The following is an 18894-nucleotide window of genomic DNA, read 5'->3' on the forward strand; positions in this document are numbered from 1 at the left end:
TAGGATAGGCCAAACAGGCTGAGAGCTTTTGACAAGCCAGTTATGTCTGGCAAGCCTCACATGGAACTATCAGTGCCCTACCCCTATGTACATTTTCGAGTCAACAGCTGTTGGGTAAGATTTTACGTTTAGTGAAATCTCCTTCACTTGTGAGACCCCCAGAACTTTTTGCTGAACTGTTGGATTATTTGTCCCCATACCTCAGTGAGTGGGAACCTTTTTCCACACTCACAGATCCTTTTACTCTTTGTATGGGTGTCATTTTTAAGACTCTCCATAGTGTCCTTTTTCTGGTTATTTTTTTTATTTTTAATGTATGTATAGCCATCACTTACTTTGTATAGAACACATTTAGAAAAACAAGTTACTAAAAACATAAAATATCTTTTCTTAATCCAAAATTAATTCATCGATGTAAAACGACATTTACATTATTCAAACATGATCCCTCAGCAAACAAGTCAGGAAATCCCTTCTGATAATTCTCCTAGAATCTTCATACATATACCATAACGTTTCATCATGTCAAAAATAAGATTAACAACGTTTCCTTCCAATAGCAGCATTCACAAGGAAGACACGTCATCACGATTTAACACACTGCTGTATGCTTTCATGTATTTTACACTAATAGCGTTCAGACTGCTGAAATAGCACATAATATGTTCAGGCGATTCTATTGTCTCACCACACAAACAACATAATCGCTCCAGCTGAGATTTGCCCACTTTGGCTCCCTCTATTCGGAGTACCTGTATACAATCAAATTTCAACAAAAGATAGCTTCTTATTATGGCACTGTTAGGATAGGCCTCAATATATTTTGGGCCAATTTTACACCGTATTCCATACTCAATAAAAGGGCCGCTGTTAACATTAGATGTCAGGCATACAAAATAATTTTCCTTATTCAGATTATATATTTTTTCAGCCTTTCAGCTTGGCCTGTATGAAAGGAACAAGTTACTTACCTGTAACTGTTGTTCTCCAGCATGGGTCTGGCATGGATTCACATGCTCATGAATATTCCCTGTCGTCAGGCTGGGAATCCTCGGTAAAGAAAAAAATCAGTAACACTTTTGTTTCTGATCTGTCTTTCTTAGTAGTAACCAATCACTGATCTCTGGGTCATACTGCCCCCAGCCAATGTCTGCCCTCTCTCTAAGCTCCGCCCCTGGCAGCCATCCTCAGATTTGGTAGCACGCCAAGTGGCAGTATGACCAAGTGAAGAGCCGCAGAGGGGTAGGTGGGAGGGTTCGCATGTGAATCCATGCCAGACCCATGCTGGAGAATAACAGTTACAGGTAAGTAACTTGTTCCTTCTCCAGCATGGGGTCTGGCATGGTTTCACATGCTCATGAATAAAAGAATACATAGCAGTATACACATGCACAACCACGGGAGGTGGCAACAGGCTCAACATTAAGCAATACAACAACTCAACATTAAGCATCTCTTACCTCCTCACCAGGCTCACCTTAAGCGAACAGGTTTCGCAGCAGTGCTTGGCCGACCCTGGACTCCTCCCTGGAGTCCCGATCGACGCAGTAGAATCTTGTGAAGGTGTGCGTCGACCTCCACGTAGCAGCCCTGCAGATGTCCAGCAGGGGCACACCAGACAGGAATGCCGTGGTAGCAGCGATCGCTCTGGTCGAATGGGCTCTCGGACAGCCGGGCAGCGGTCGGTTTGCCAACCGGTGACAATGCATGATGCAGCCGGAAAGCCATCTGGAAATGGAAGTCTTCGAGAGAGCCTTCCCTTGATTCACAGACCCAAAATTCACAAACTGTTGTGACGTCTTCCGAAAACTCTTTGTGCGGTCCACGTAGCACTTCAGCGCTCTAGCTACATCCAGCGAGTGCAAAGTCCTCTCGGCCGGCGTCGAAGGCGACGGAAAGAAAACTGGTAACACCAAGGGCTTGTTGAGGTGGAAGTCCGACGGCACCTTGGGCATGAAGGAGGGGTGCGTCCTCAGCACCACCCTCGTGTCATGAAAAGTCAAGTATGGAGGCTTGCAAGATATCTCTCCCACTCGTCGTGCAGAGGTGATGGCCACAAGGAACGCTGTCTTCTATGACAGGAACTTCAAAGGCGCCGAATGCATAGGCTCGAATGGGGCCACAATGAGCCTGGTCAGCACCACATTAAGCTCCCACACCGGGGCAGGAGCCTTAACCGGAGGGAATGATCGGAATAGTCCCTTCATAAACTCCTTCACCAGGCGATGAGACCACAAGGACGCCCGTCCCGTCGTCCTGGTATATCGGGAGATGGCAGCCAGATGTATTTTGATGGACAGCGACAGCAGGTACGGCAGCACTTGAGGGGCCGTAATTCTCAGAGGGTTAATCTTCTGTGCACGGCACCAGACAGAGAACCTCTTCCATTTATGACCGTAACACTTGAAAGTTGAAGACGCCCTGGCCTTTGCAAGAACCTCTCTGCAATCAGCCGGGATATCGTACCCTCCAAACTCTAGTGCTGTAGGAGCCAGGCCTGCAAGTTCAGCGACTGTCGTTCGTGGAGGAGAATGGTGCCTCCTTCCCTGGAGAGAAGATCCGCGTCCGCCGGCACCCTGACTGGCGGGGACGTTGACGAGTCCAGAAGGTCCTGGAACCAGATCTGCCTCGGCCACGCCGGTGCGACGAGGATCATCCTGCACCTGGACTTCTTGAGCTGGTTGATGAGGCGGAGCAGCAACGGCAATGGAGGGAACGCGTATAGAAACAGGCCGTCCCAAGGGAACGAGAAAGCATCGCCCATGCTCCTCGGCTATGGGAACCTGCTGGCGAACCTCTGGCACTTGGAGTTCGTCGCCGTCGCAAACAGGTCGCTCTGGGGTTTGCCCCATCGTTGGAAGTCGATCCACTTGATCCTGGCACAGTTCCCACTCGTGGCACGAGCGCAGCTCCCTGCTGAGTGAGTCGGCGATGGTGTTTTTTATTCCTGCCAGGTGGAAAGGAACCAGAAACATCCTCTGGGCGACGGCCCAGTGCCACAGATCCTGGGCCTCCTTGGATAGGGCTGGGGATCTGGTGCCCCCCTGCTTCCGTATGTAGAACATCGTGGTGGTGTTGTCGGTGAAGATCCTCACCACTTTGTCCTTGAGGGACGGGAGGAATGACTTGAGCGCTCAGAACACTGCTCGGAGCTCCAAGATGTTGATGTGAAGAGACCTCTCCTCCGGGAGCCAAAGGCCTCTTGCGTGGAGATCTCCGGTGTGGGCCCCCCAACCCTCCAGAGAGGCGTCCGTAGTCACCGTCTCCTGGAACGCCGGGGTTTGAAAGTCCGTGCCTGTAGTGAGGTGAGCCCGGGTGCCCCACCATAGGATCGCCCGACGGAACTCCTCGTCGAGAGGGATCCTGTCCTCGAAGCAGCCCCTCGCCTGAAACCAGCGGGCGTCGAGGAACTCCTGTAGCGTACGCATCCGAAATCTGCAAAGTGGCACAAGGCAGATGCATGAGGACATCACCCCGAGAAGGGACTTGATGGACCTCACCCTGGCCACGTCCGTGGCTATCAGGTGCCGCACCTTGCCCAGGATGGTTTTGGTCCTCTCCTCTGAAGGGGAGGCCAATTGCTCCACTGTATCGAGCTTCGCTCCCAAAAACAGTGCTACTTTTGACGGAACCAGGTGGGATTTGGGGTAGTTGATGGCGAACCCCAGCTCCGTGAGCAACCCGACTGTCCTCGCCGTATGATCGACGGCGAGTTCCCTTGACCTTGCCGGGATTAGCCAGTCGTCCAGGTAGGGGCAGACGTGGATCCCCTGCAGGCGCAGCCGCGCCGCCACTGGTGCCAGGCACTTGGTGAAAACCCTGGGTGCCGACTTTAATCCGAAGGGTAGGGCTCTGAATTGGTAGTGGCGTCCCTGAACCACGAACCTGAGGAACTTCCTGTGCCTTTTTAGAATGGGGATGTGGAAGTAAGCATCCTCCAGGTCTAACGACGATAGGAAGTCGCCTTCCTCCAGTTGTCCCAGCACGTGCTGGAGGGTGACCATTCTGAATTTATGCGCCTTGATGTATTTGTTTAACCGACGCAGGTCCAGGATGGGGCGCAAACCGCCTGTCTTCTTTCTGACGAGGAAGTACCTCGAGTACACTCCGGAGCCCCGGAGCCTCCTGGGGACGAGCTGGATGGCACCTTTCTTGAGCATCGCCTTTACTTCCAACAGCAGTTGAGGGACGTGATTCTCCTTCCTCGCCACGGGAGGAATGCAAGGGCACTTCTTTAGGAACTCCAGCGAGTGCCCGTTGGCCAGGGTGTCCAACACCCAACGATCGGTGGAGATGGACTCCCACACTCTGACGAACTTCGTCAGCCGGCCTCCCACCGGGGTGCTTCGGTGGGGGCCCGACAACCCGGCCGGGTCAGTCTTGCTTGGAAGCGGCCTTGCCGCCTTGGCTTCCTTGGCGACGACGGCAGGAACCCCCTTGATTGCCACGACCTTCTGTAGGCCTCCTGGGAAGAGGAGCGGGCCGCCTGGCGGTAAGTGGAGGAGCCACCGCTGGATCCTTTGGAGGCACCCTGTCTGCCTCTGGGGTTCCGAAAGGGCTGTCGCTGCTGAAGCACCCCAAGGGCCCGGGCCGTCTCCGAGTCGGTCTTGATGGCCTGTAGAGACTCATCCACCGCCTTACCAAAGAGGTTGTTGCCGTCGAACGTTATGTCCAACACTCTGGTCTGGACGTCCTGGCAAAAGTCCGTCCCCTTGAGCCATCCTCGTCGTCGGAGGCAAACTCCGTTGCCCAGTTGGCGAAATCCGGTATCGGCAATGTCCGTTGCCACCGTTATGGCGTGATCCGACGCCACTTCGCCCTCCTGCAGAATTTCTAGGGCCTCCGCCCTTTTGTCATCAGGCAGGAAATCTAGCAAGGGAGCCATCTTGAACCAGAGCTCCCCGTCGTAGCGGGCCACGATCGCTAAGGCATTGGCCGTCTTAATCGTCGTCACCGCCAACGAGAGGACTCGTCGTCCCATAGAGTCCAACTTCTTGCCCTCACTGTCCGGCGGGGAAGTGGAAGTTGTAGCCGCCGCGCCCGCTGCCTTCTTCTTAGCCACTGCCGAGACAACCGAGTCTGGTGTGGGCTGGGCCCTGAGGCACAAGGGGGCGGCATCAGGGACTCGGTACTTCTTCACGTACTTGTCCCGCTTGGCGGGTGTCGTGGCAGGGTTCTTGAGGATAGCAAGCCCCTCGTCCCAGATGTCGTCGAGTAAAGGCACCGCGAGGACCGTCTTCCTCTTAGCCTCTCGTCGTTGGTACAGAAACCCCTCCTTTTTCTGTTCTTCAGGGCAGAGCTGGAAGAGCTCGGATGCCCTGGTTATCATGGCGTGGAAAGAGCCAACCTCGTCGGCTGTGGACGCCTGCGTGGGGGGGGGTGACGAAGGGATGTCCGCTGTGTCATCGCCACTGTCATCGTCCGTCCCTGTCGCCGTATCCTCTCTAGGGTCCGGCGAGGGGGATGAGGAGTCCACCGGTCTCGCAGGCACGAAGGGCGGAGCGGTGTGGACTCTCCTCCGCTTGTTCGGAGGGCTTCCCGACGGGCCTGGTTCTGGCTCCTCCGTCGGGGTGTGTGGTAATCTCTCGCAATTGGATTGCCAACAAAATGGCCGCCGAGCTATCCTGGGGCTCGGGCAATGGCTGCGACGGACGGGATGGCCGCTCCACTGGGCCCTGTTCGTTGTCGTCATCGTCGCTATCTTCGATGACGTCAGCAGGGACCGCCCCCTGGGATTGAACCTTCTTGAACCTCTCGTTGAGGTTTATGAACCTCTCGTTGAGGCCTATGGACCCTTCGTTGAGGCCCTTCTCGGTCTCCACCAGTTCCTCCTCAGAGGCTGATTCCGAGTCTGTAATAGCCACCACTCCCGCCCCTCTTTCAGCCGGGGGCTTCACGGGGGTCTTAGCGATGGGCTGGAAAGAGGATTCCCTGCGCGGCAGCAGGGATACTCTTGGCCCGGAGGCCGTTTCCATTGGCGTAGTCTCAGCCTGCTCCGCCAGGGTCGCAGCGACCACTTCGGTAGAGGCCTTAGCCGGGTGGATCAAAGCCCTCACCACCTTAGGTGCATCCTGGGCCTTCGCCTTGGGGAGAGGGTCAGCGCCTCGCTCCCCCTTCGAGATCGACCGGGTCCGCTCCAGCGGCCTACCCGGGTTCTCGGACTTCCTCTTCCCCGAACCAGAGCGCTGGCTCGTGGTCGAACGTGCCAGGAAAGTAGCGCCCTGCTTGGCAACCGAAGAGCCCGACCTTTCGGTGCTCCCGGAGCCTGCGGACTCGGTGCTTGGCCTTCTGTTGGGCCACCGTCGCCGGTTCGCCCTCAAAGGACTTAGAAGCCCGCTCAGACTTCTTCTTCGCCTTCTCACTTGCTGTGCCCTTCTCGAGCCATGTGGCGAGGCGGGAACGACGATCTTGTTTGGTCCGTTCCGAAAGGTTCTTGCACAACGCACAGTCCTTCTCCACGTGTGTATTGTCCCCATGGAGGCAGTAGAGACATCGCGAATGCTCGTCCTCCTTGAAAACGTTATATAATCTGCATCCAGGGCAGTTCCTGAACAGCTTGGATCCGGGCGTCGAGCTCCCCTTGTCCTGGGCCATGTCCGTTGAGGTAGGCCACAGATCTTCCGGAATCCTCCAAGAAGTGTAAACTCGACGAAAACTTCACCCTTGAGGGGCGTAGAAGAATTCCGAAACGGGTCCCCGTTATCGGAAGTAGAAACGGTGGAGCTTGAGGCTCGATTAAACCGAAAACATGAGAAATTCTCCTGAAAAAGCGTGAAAACGCAGTAAAAAATCTGAGAGCTAAACACGAGGACTCCCAACACTTGAACGTGCGGTAAAAATCTGAGGATGGCTGCCAGGGACGGGGCTTAGGGAGAGGGCAGTCATTGGCTGGGGGCAGTATGACCCAGAGATCAGTGATTGGTTACTACTAAGAAAGACAGATCAGAAACGAAACTGATACAGATTTTTTCTTTACCGAGGATTCCCAGCCTGACGACGGGGAATATTCATGAGCATGTGAATCCATGCCAGACCCCATGCTGGAGAACCTATATTATCATGGGCAAATGCTTTTGTCCAGGTATCATGTTTAGACCATAAGACGCCAAGAGTGCCAAAGCTCTCATAATCAAGTATAGCCCAATGCATACATCAACCATGATTGTTCCATTATCAAGGTGTCGCAGTTTCTCATAACCCATGGCAAGTTTATAATCAATTACTCCTGTTATTTTCATAATATCAAATTCAGCAAGATATTTCAATGGACAGTGATTTAGGCATGCTGAATAACAATCGCAAGATTGTAGCCTCAAATTTATTTAGCTCAGATCTAAATTTGGTTCCCCACACTTTCCTGTCCTTTTCATTTTATCCTCTTTGACAACGTTTGACATATGCTGCCTATTGTTGCTGGGTTGCCCTTCGGACTCCCCTTTTTTATTGTCTCTGGCTTACCGTGTGTGAACTACAGTGCTAAAGGATAGAAAAGGATATTTTATCCTCTCTGAACTTTATTTAGGTGAGATCAGCATACCCCACCTTATGTGGATTGCTGGGGAGATACAATGTATCCCCTTTCTCATTCTAACTAACATTTCTGTTACAGGGAAAAGCTTATCTGAAATGGCTGGGGGCAGTGAAGCTTTCTACTAATTCGGTGCATCTTTACCATAGGCTGTTTCCACAGCTCCGGTGTAAAGGCACCCATGGGTGCTCATTTTAACAAAATGGCCCCAGTCTTCTCTTGGTGCCATTTTAGCTTTCTTGTTCTTTCTTGGTCATTCCCTTGGTCTTCAGGGTGGGAAAGTCCTCTATGTTAATTTTATTTTCAGCGGGGGAGACCTCGGTCAAGCCCGCCCCGGCTGCAGTGTCTCTGTGAAGGGAGGAAGGAGTCCAAAACTCTGCAGCCCTTTGTCTTCCAGCCTGCCTGCGAGAATCCAGTTCCAACTGGGAGCTTGGCTGTCCTGAAAGAACTGCCACCCCATGCCCTCATGTTTGAATGTTGCACGACTGTTTGATTGGCTGGGTCCCTACATAAAAGTCAGATCCTGGAAGCTGAAGAAGTAGTCAACCACTGGACCGGAATCCGAAGAGGTAGATTAAGAAACCACAGCCGGGATGATTTCCAGCAACTGGAGAGCCTGCTGAGTAACCAGAGCCTTCCAAGCAACCTGGGGACTCTGAAATCAACGACCTGACAAAGTCTGGTGAGATCCACTAGACTCAAGAATACCTGAATTTTGAGCCATCCCGCAATGTGCTGCGACCTTGCCAGGCTGCAATACACTGATACCCTGGGACCGCAAGCCAGTGTGCAGTGCACAGTCTTCCGGATAGAGCTGAAACTTTGGTGACATCCTGTAGAACCTTAAGATACGTGAATCAAGTCTGAAAAAGTCCTCTCACCAGAATGCTGGACCTTACAAGTGACGAGAATCGAACCAGCAATATCCTGGCTCCTGAAAAAAGCGGTAAAACCAGAGAGCTGCCTCCACCCACAAAGAAATTCTTGCCTGGAGCCTTCCGCGTTGATCCCTGCTTCAGAAGGTATCCGATAACATTTTCGAAAACATATTTTCGAAATGCCATTTTGTCGGAAAAAAATGCAGAATTTTTTTTTTCAGATTTTCTTTTAATGTTTTATTTTTGTTTTGTTAGTAAAAAATAGTGTCCAAAAAAACGGGGGGTTGGGAGACCCCCCTCCCCCCATTTCAAAAATAAAATAAAAAAACATTTGAAAAAACAAATTTGGCAATTTTGTGTAGACAAAATGGCATTTCGAAAATTTGGCGTTCGAAAATGTCACTATAAACTGCTTCAGAATCCTTTGCAGAGTCCTGTCTTCAGTCTTCTTAACAAGGAATTCATCGACCATGTTTTTGGCTGCAGATCCTGAAGTTTCCCCCGCGGCAAACTCTTCTTCTGTGCTGAGGTACTGTGTTGGCTGGGGTATTTACTTACCTTAAGCTTTTGTGATTCGTGTGTAGCTTTGTGGTGTTTCTTGTGTTTGGGAGGCATCTCATCAGGTTCACCCAGGCCCACTGCTGGAATCCTCCAAGGGTGTCTTCTCAGAAGCCCAACTAACTCTAAAGTGAAATACTTGTTTGAAGAGACTTCCACAGGAACTCTGACTTTTGCTACATCTGTGCCTAGCCTGACCTGCCTGTTGGACACTAGGGTCCTAGCGACCACCCCGTCTGCCACTCAGAACACTCAAACTCTAAGAAAAGAGAAAGACTTCTGAGGTTTGGCCATTTTGCATAGAAAAGATAACAAGTGTTTAAAAGTTTACTTACTTGTGAAAGAGTTGGTTGGTAACTGACACTCAGAGTGAGCAGTTACAAATGTTCTGACTTACCTTGAATGTGTTTTGCCACTCTGAAAAATATATATATAAGGTTATTTTAGTCACCTGTGAATTGGTTGTGCCTCCTCCGAAAGGTAATGCTGTTGGCTTCACTTTACCATTTCTTTTAGGATTTAAATGTATATGTTTACAAACTGAATCTCGCTGTCCCAGGCCTGCTGTTTAGCCTGTCTAGAATAAGTCTGCCTTAGGTTTATGCATGTCTTCTGATGCTTGTTAATCTGCTTAGAATCACATGCTGTGCATAAACTAGCAAGCAGTACCCAGACATTGTGGTGGGATGTGTGAAGGAATAGTAGCAAAGAGATGTCTTAGCACCACTTGTCCCACCTGAGAATCAGACCTAGAGTGTGTATCTAGGAAATAGTGTTGTGTAAAGGTGTGTACAGAACTCCAGGATTCAAGAGGAACATTTTCAATGAATGCTACGGTAGCCCCTGTGCCTGAGTAGTGTGCGCTCTAGGCGTCAAGGACAGATCTCTCCTGGCAAGAGTGTAGCACAGTGTGATGTAGTTTACGATCCATTTTGAAATAGCTGATTTAGAGACGAGGTCCCCTTCTCTACCAGCTGCCACTGAAACGAAAAACTGATTTGTTTTTCTTAGTGGTTTTGTCATTTCCAGATAATAGATAACTGCTCCTCACATCCAGTGTGTGGAGGCTTCTTTCTGCCATGTTGATGGGGTTCTCGGAAAAGGTGGGTAGTTTTATGGACTTGTTTACATGGAACTTAGAGATAAATGTAGGCGCAAATCGTGGGTGAGTGTGCAGGACCACCTTATCTTTGTGAATCCTGACGAATGGGTCTTGAACTAAGGGCCTGTAGTTCACTAACTCTCCACATTGATGTGATCGCCACCGAGAAGGTGGCCTTGTAACTGAGTGCTTTGAGACTAGCCTTGCAAAATGGTTAAAAGGGAGGCCCCATTAGTTTGGTAAGTACAACGTTCAGGTCCCTCCCGGGAGCTGGGTTGGAAATAGGGGGATGAGGTCTTTTTACCCCTTCCATAAATGCTTTAATTACTGGAATTTTCTACCACCAAACCTTCTGTGATGTGGTGTATGCTGAAAGTGCAGCTAAGTGTACATTTAGGGAATTGAAAAATAGACCTGAATCTAACAGGTGGGTTAGGTACAGGACAATATGTGTTGGTGTGCATTCAATAGGATTGATGCCCTTGCCATTACACCAGATGACAAAGCATTTCCATTTTCTGGAGTAGCAATGTCTAGTGTTAGGTTGCTGTGCTTCCCTGAGTATGTCCATACATCTTTGAGGGAGTTGGAGGTGCCCGAACTTTATGACCTCAGGAGCCAGGCTGCTAAGTTGAGAGTCTGAGGGCATGGATGTAGTGTCACTCCCTGGTCTTGCGACAGCATGTTGTAAGGGCATGACAGCTTCCTGGGAGGGGAGACTGCCATTGCCATCAGATGGGAGAACCAAGATTGGCGGGCCCACATTGGGGCCACCAGAATAATCCTGACTGGTTCTTGGTGCATCTTGTGCACTATCCTGTTGATCATGGGAATCGGGAGAGGGGGGGGGAGCGTAAATACATTTCCCTGACCAGGTTATCCAGAGACCGTTCCACTTGGAGCTGTTCTGAGGGTACCTGGAGGCGTAATCTGGGCATTGTGCATTCTTCAGAGTTGCGAACAAGTCGATCTCTGGGATGTCCCAGTCTGCAAAGACGTTGATTACAGTGTTGTGTAGCTGCCACTCGTGCCCTACGGGTGAAGGGGACTGTGGGAGGAGTCTCTGCTGAGTATGTCTGCCAGAAGATTGAGTTCCCCTGGACATGTTGTGACAGGAGGAACATCTTGTGTTTGAGAGCCCATTTCCATATGTTCTGGGACAGTTTGGACAGCCCTAGAGAGTGAGTGCCCCCTTGTTTGTTCAGGTAATGTGTCCGTTATGGTCCGTGAGGACTAGAACTGTCTTCCCCTGGAGGTGAGTTTGGAAAGCCTTCAGGGCCTTGAATACTGCTAGCAGTTCAAACAAGTTTATGTGGTTGGCTGCTACTGCTGTGGACCACACGCTTTGCGCTGTCTGTTGAAGAACGTGAGCCCTACACCCCGTCAGAGATGCGTCTGTGGTAGAGTGGCTTCTACTCCGTGGGTGCTGAAGGTTTGCCTTTGACCACCACTGCAGAGACTGAACGAGGGCTGCTGAGACAACCACTAGATCGTCCCAGTGTCCACTGGCCTGACACCATTGGCTCGAGAGCCACTCAAGCATAGCGCGCATGCGCAGATGTGCATGTGTGACTGGGTAGGTGCAGGATGCCATCATCCCTAACAGTCGCATGGCTTTGAGTACAGTCACCTCGTGAGTGGCTACATAGTGTGGGATCTGGAACATTATGTTTTGAACCATCTCGTTGGAGGGAAAGACAAGACGTCTTTGGTCCGAATTAGAGCCCCCAGAAAATGTTTGACTTGGCGGGGCCTAGGATGGACTTTTTCTCATTGATCGAGAATCCTAGGCTGAAGAGGAGATCTACCATCCTCTGGGTATTTGATAGGCATGCTCCGTACATATCCCGTTATTAGCCAGTCATCGAGGTAAGGATAGGCTGGGATGGACTGTCTGCGCAGGTGACCAGCTACTACCGCCAGTACCTTTGTGAACACCGTTGGAGCTGAGGCAATGCCGAAAGGAAGAACCTTGAACTGATAGTGGGTGTCCTCTATCATGAACCGTAGGTACTTCCTGTGCGCTGGCAACATTGAAATATGGAAGTATGTATCTTTCATATCCAATGTGGCCATGTAATCCCCCTGTTGCAACAGCGGGATCACCTCCTGCAATTTTGTCATTCTGAATTTTTAGGGTTTGACATACTTGTTCGCTGGGCACAAGTCTAATACATGGCGCATGGTGAGATCCTTTTTGGGTACAAGGAAGCACACTGAATAAATACCCTCATTTACCTGGTGAATGGGGATGACTTCATACGGTGCCCTTTTCCAGAAGGGTCTGCACCTCTTCAAGCAGGATTTGCAGGTGTGCTGGTGATAGGCGTCTGCTCTTCAGTGGATGGTATCGAGGTGGCCGGTGGAACTCAATGCAGTAACCATGAGTGACGGTCTTTAACACCCACTGGTCTGTTGTGATCCCCCTCCCACGTGTGGACGAATAATGACAGACGTCCCCTGACCGGGGAGGCATGGGAGAGGACCCGAACTGGTGAGTCACCTTGCGTTGGAGGCCGGGGAGCCTCTTGGAGTAGAGTTTCTGCCTCTACCCTTGCCTCTGCGTTGACCTTTCTGCTGGTATTGGCTGTTTCCAGATGAGCCTTGGCTGGAGTACAATGGGGTACTTCCGGGACCATATTGATTATGGGGAGACCGTGAGAAAGACTGACTGCGAAAGGAATGGCGAGAAATAGAGCCTCCTCGCTGGCTGAAGGGCTTGGCCATGATTTGGCTGAGAGACTTCAGTGTCTCATGCTCTTTTTTTAGCAGTCTCCATGGCGTCATCAGCCGCCTTACCAAATAAGTTGAGTCTTCGGCAGATTTGTTAATCAGAGAGGCCCGAATCTCTGGTTTCAACCCCGAGTTCTTCAGCCAGGCGTGTCTCTTGAGAAGAGTCCACTGGGCTAGAGTACATCTAGCTGTCTCAGCAGCGTCTAAAGTGTTCTTTAGAATATTATGGGTCACCTGTCTGCCCTCGATCATGACCGCCCGCAGGCATGAGCACGTGGGCTCTGGGACCTCTTGAAGGCCTTCCTGGAGCAGGCCTCATTGTACATCCCTGTAACTAGTGAGTAAAGTAGTATTGTTAGCTATTCTTGTAGAATAGGCTCAGAAGTAGTAATCCGCTTCCCTAGGGCATAACGTTTTTTGCCATCTTTATCAGGGGGGAGCTTCCGCTGTGGATAGTGGGACCCCTGCCCTCTTCCTAGTGGTTGTAACAACCAGGGAGTCTGGTGTGGCATGAACTCGTATGTACATAGGGTCAGATGGGGCGTGACAGAACATTTTCTCAACCTGAGGGTTGACTGCCCTTGTGAGGGAGGGTGACAAAGAAGGAGCTAGGCGTTTATTGAATTGAGTAACGGGATAGCCTGGCTAGTAGGAGGCTTCTCTTTAAGAATATTTTCAGGAAAGTCGCCCTCAGGGGCGGTCTCCTGTGTAGCGATCTCGAAATGATCTGCAGGCTCTTTTTAGGATGGCATTAAAAAGCATTTTGTCATCCACAGGCGATGACTGTCTTTGTTGAGGTGAAGAAGGTGGGTCTAGACAAATAATGTCCGGGTCAGGGATATGTGTGGGTGAAAGCCCAGGCCCCTGATCTGTTGACTGATCCTGCTCCCAGTCCTTGTCAGCTGTGTCCGGACCGAAAGGATTGTCCTGGTATATATCCTCCTGTTCTGAATAATCAAAGACCTCCTGGTGGACTTGTGTGGGAATGGGAAGCTTTTAGAGTTTTTGCAGAATGGGGCAGGAATCTTCCTCCCTAGGTCTCTTGGGAGCAATGTATTCATCAGAAAAATCTATAAATTGGGTCATCTGGTCCAAAATCTCTGCCTGGTCTATAGGGAAAAGGCAGAGGGGTCTGGAGGTGGGAAAGGCTGGTCAGGAGGATAGGTTTTCCTGACAAAGCCTTTGAGAGAGACTGGAGTGCTTTAGAATAGTCCCCTCGACGAGAGGAGGTGCCCCTTTGTTCTCCTGCTGTCGAAATAACAGTCGCGAGACTCTTGCGTATTTTCAGCAGTTGAATACTAGGTTTCGACGCACCTTGCAGCAGCGTCACAGTTGACGACTCCACCGAAGCTTTAGGTGCATGCGCGCCCTTGGATGGCGTGTCGATGACTGTGTTTTTTGGGGGGGGAACGACTGTTGAGCAAGAATGTATGCAGTACCCTGTGGGAGACTGCACCAGCCTTGTCCTCTTGGCAATAGTTAATCCAACCTTTGGCGTAAGCATGTACTACACAGGTTGGTAGAGTGACTGAACAGCCAGGCTTATCTGAAGAGGGGTCAATGTGAGCTGGTTATCATACAGAGATTCACAGTGACAAGTATCCAAATAAACACTTACTCTCAAGGTTTCTGGATTAAACTATTATTTATTAATTTAACAGTCAGTTGAATAAGCCTTCTTTAGAAGGGAGCAAATATATGTAACACAATAATATACTTCCAAAATACACACTCTGTTTCAATAAATCAGTAGATACCCATTTGGGATGGCACACAGGCACTTCCTACACCCTCAGGTGACAAATAACTAGGACACTGTGGATATTGATATAGCACTGGCACATTTGGAGCAATACTGAAGTTAGTGTCAAAAGGAAAAGATGAGGGAATAAAACAACGGTTAACAAATATTCTTAAGCAGGTAAGTACTTTTTGAACCCTCCAATGCAAAGTAAATTAACCCTTTCCTGGGGGAAAGTTAAAGCACAAAGTCAGAGGTAAGAAGAGTCTTTCAGGGAGCCAGGACAGCCAAGGTTAGTTGAGCAAAAGTCTAGGTGAGCTGAAGCACTTCTTGTAGGCAAGTAAAAGTCTTGCACAATGTTTTAGAAGTCTTTGTATAAAATGAAATCACTGTAGGGCCACAAGCTGGGAGGCTTGTGAGGGGCAAAGCTCCAAGAAACTCTGCAAAAGCAACCAAGACAAGTCTCAACTGAGAACTAGCAAGGCTACACGACAAGAGGTAAGTACCCTTAGTGTTAAGGTACCATTGGTTTGAAGAAATTGGTTCCAGCTGGCTTCTGTTCCTGTGTAGGTCTGCAGATCCTGTTGTTCCTGGGCCTCAGTCGTGGGGACAAGAGAGGACGTCTGGGGACTCCTGCACTACGAATGGAAGGTCGGCGGCAGCAATGGGCAAACTTCAGATCACAGCACTTCGCGGTGTCAGCTCCTTGCGGCTCTCGCAAACAGCACCACCGCGGTTCTCGGATACCTTTCTGGACTTTCCTCACATCTGGGGTTCAGCGCTCTGTTGAGGTGGCTCAGGTTTGGTCAGTCCTGCTTCATGGGAGTCCAGAGGATCTTTCTGTAGCTCGGGTCCGACTTAAAAATCGAGACACTCGCTTCTGGTGTTCGTCTCCCTGGCAATCAGTTCCTGCAGCAGCAATGGAAGTACAGCCAGCTCTGAGAGGATGTCCAGACGAGTTTGCTTTGGGGTTGATTGGTCCCACCAACCCAAGGGGAAAAGTCGTCCGTTGCAGGGCTTCTCTAGTCGAGGCGAATTCAGAGGTTCAGCAATGCAGCAGGGCTTCACCGGGCAAACCAACGGTCCAGGAGTTGCAGCAAGCGTCTCTTCCAAGTTCTTCTTCGGATTTCTTCGTCCAGTGGTCGACTCTGCCTTCCAAGCAAAAAGCTTCACCTTTTATGCAGGTTCTCCCATTAATTTGCAGCCTAGCCGTCACTCACACAGCAGGTTGGCTGTCCTCCAAAGACAGCCAGACAGCCAATCACCTTTGGGTGCATTCCTGTAACCAAGGAGATTAAGCACAGGGAGTTTTGAGCACCTCGCTCGCTTCTTGCCCTGCCAGGCACGCTGGAGCCAGAGGCGGGCTTCACCAGTGAATCCCGCCAAAGACAAAATGAACAAAGGGACCAAACCTGGTTTGGTGCGCAGAGTAAATCTCAAGAAGGACCTTTCCAACAAGAAATGGCGAAAGAAGAAGACTGGGCAATTTTGACAAAATGGGAACCCATGGGTGCTTTACTGCAGCTACAATTGCAGCCCACGGTAGAAACACACAAAGGTAGGAAAAAGTAAACCACTGCCACCAGCTATTAATTGAAGAAAGGGTAACATAAAAAATGTTAAATGAGAAACTAGACAAAGGGGATACTAAGTAACCCCTCCAGCCCCCTATAGTAAGATAGTGTGTGCTGGATCTAGAAAGTTACAAAATGCTCAGTAGTATCACCAAGAGAAGGTATTTAAACCTTTGGGAAATCTAAGAGACTTCCCCTGTGCCACTGCACTGAAGGTGCTGTGTGTCACAATGCAAAGATGATGCCTATGGAGTTTGTCCGACTCCAAAGTCATAAAGAAACACAGAGTCCAAATCACAGAAAAATACATGAGAGAGTGGGAAAAAGGTCTTACTCTCTCCAGGTTAGAAATTAAAAGTCCTAAAGTCCAGCAAAAAGAGCTGGGGGTCTGTAAGGTAGAAGGGAATTAGCACATTTCTGAGAATTCTCCCTAACAACGACCTATTGAGAAGAAAGCTCAGTTGCACGGAGGGCGCAGAACCGCGAGCACCATCAAGGATTTCGGCGGGCCTGTTGGCATTTAGGCTTTAGGGTTGTGTGTTTGAGTTTAGGTGGTGCGTGTATGTTCCTGTCGCCGGGGTGTGAACTCCCCATGAAAGAGCTGGTAGCCTGTCTGTCGGGGGAACCGCAAGGTTCCACCAAAAGGTCTATGGCTTCCAGGTCAGAGCCACGGCTACTGCTGGAGTCCCCGTCATCCGAAGCGACGGCGCCAACGTGGGAATGGCTCTCGGCCTGCATTGCGTTGGCCGCTGTCTTAACGTCTTGGGATGAAAGAGCTTGCAGGACTTACAAGAACACTCGTCGCAGTCTCGAGGTAGACACCTATTGCAACGGCGATAGGTGTCCTTCCAAGGGAATTTGCCGTTACACGACGGACAAAATTTAAAGGGCGTCCTCTCCATAGCAGAGGTAGACAGCAGCCAGACCAAAGGGGAAAAGAGAAGGGAAAAGGAAATGCATTCTTGAAAAAGAATAAACCCAGGGCCCCACTCTCCCTAAGGGCCTGGCCGGAAGGCCGAGGCCACGCGGTCGACGAACTGCACACCAGTCGCCAAGCAGTGGTGGATGTGTTCGCGGCAGGGAGTCCATGATGCAGTCGTCGAAAAGAAGAAGTCAGGCGACTAGACGAACATAGGTTGTGGGACAAAGTTACAATATTGAACAATATAAACTCTTGCAAGCTCTGCATAAGGCAACCAACTAGTTGGGCGGAAAAAAACAATCTGAGGGACCTCGACGTGCAAGGGATTTTGGGTGCACTACATGTCACATTAGGGATAGTGTTACAGTCACGTCCATGTCGACGTCCCCTTTCGATCTTCGAAAGAAAGAGGCAATACTCTGTGAGTACCACTAGATGTCAGACTATGCAGAGCATGCAATTCTAAGCATCAGAAAACGGAGGTTATCCTGAATGTAGTTTAAGGTTTATATTGTTCCTTGAATCTGTGTTCCCTTATTCAAAAAAATATCCTGGAAACAGGGTTGGTTTACTAAGCAATTCCTTAACTGAGGGTCTACTACCCTTGACTCACTGTAAAGTAATCTAAAAGTAATTTATGGTTTTACTCACCATGAATAGGCATATCCTATACTAAATGTGTTTGATAGGGTCTGAATTCCCCAGAAATACTGTTCGTTTTCTGAACAGGGTCTATGCTTTGGTCTGTGTACTTTAAAGCATTGTGGTGTGTTTGTACAATGCATTTATGACTCTATGACAAAGTACCTACCCCAAGACTTAACTTGGTCTAACTGTACTTCTAATAAACCTTTCTTTTGTATAATACTTCTGGTTGCAAGTGTTACTGTTGAACCGTTGGTATACTACAAGTTCTTTGTTCTTTCCTACAGCCCTAGCTCCTCTGTCTATGCTACCATATACTCAGGTGGTATGGCCTTACAGTAAGAGTGGAGTTTTGTACTGTCTCCGTTGTATGGTTTTTACTAAGCCCTTAGCTGGACTTCAGAAAAACTGTCCTAACAACAGCAAGTTGGGAAAGGTAGCTCAGTGGGTCAATAACCCTGCTGCAGAGATCATTGTGCAACCTGTTAGTTCAAATCATGTTGATAGGGGAGATAATGGGTCTACATCAGAGGTATGTGTTCAAGATGCAGGTAGCATTCAATTGTAACAGAGCTGACTAAGCTTTCAAATTATCAAATGGACTGTTAAATGTTCAGTGATTCAGAACACACACATTTCATCAGGGCTGCTATACTTGTAATGGCTCAGAACACGCATATCTCATCTGGGCTGCTATACTTGTAATGGCTCAGAACAGACACATTCCATCAGGGCTGCTATACCTGTAATTGCTCGGAACAAGCACATCCCATGAGGCCTGCTATACTTTTAATGACTCAGAACACATCTCATTTGGGCTCTTATACTTGTAATGTCATACAGTGCTGGTAAAACAATCTGCATTCAAGCAAGTGCTGCATCTGATGAGGCAAACTGCTAACTCTAATTTCCAGCCTAATGGCCAAAAGAAGGTTTGAACACATCTAAAAAGGAGCACCCAATGGTAAAGCTGTACCAGATTTGTAAATGGAAAAGGCCTTTTCAGGTTTTTGAATATTTATTGGTGCTTTGTCAAAAGACAAAAAGGAGAGGAAGAGCAACTCTGAACCTAAGCAATACAGCAGAACAAAGTGGGGGAGGTGATGGGGACCTGGGGGGGGGGGGGGTGGGGGCAAGAGAACCGTTGTCACACCTAGAAACACTTGTGTATAGGCGCGTTATATTTGCCATTTCATATCATAACAGAGAACGT

At 49.6% G+C, this 18894-nt stretch overlaps 1 protein-coding gene across 12 annotated transcripts in view; it reads right to left on the reverse strand.

Moving 5' to 3' along the window:
* NPRL2 (NPR2 like, GATOR1 complex subunit) overlaps window positions 1–18894 on the reverse strand; it is a 717787-nt gene that overhangs the window by 495752 nt on the left and 203141 nt on the right. The gene's annotated exons all lie outside the window — the stretch shown is intronic.

Source organism: Ambystoma mexicanum, chromosome 2p (assembly GCF_040938575.1).
Source record: "Ambystoma mexicanum isolate Mex_15411 chromosome 2p, UKY_AmexF1_1, whole genome shotgun sequence".
Classification (NCBI taxonomy): domain Eukaryota; kingdom Metazoa; phylum Chordata; class Amphibia; order Caudata; family Ambystomatidae; genus Ambystoma; species Ambystoma mexicanum.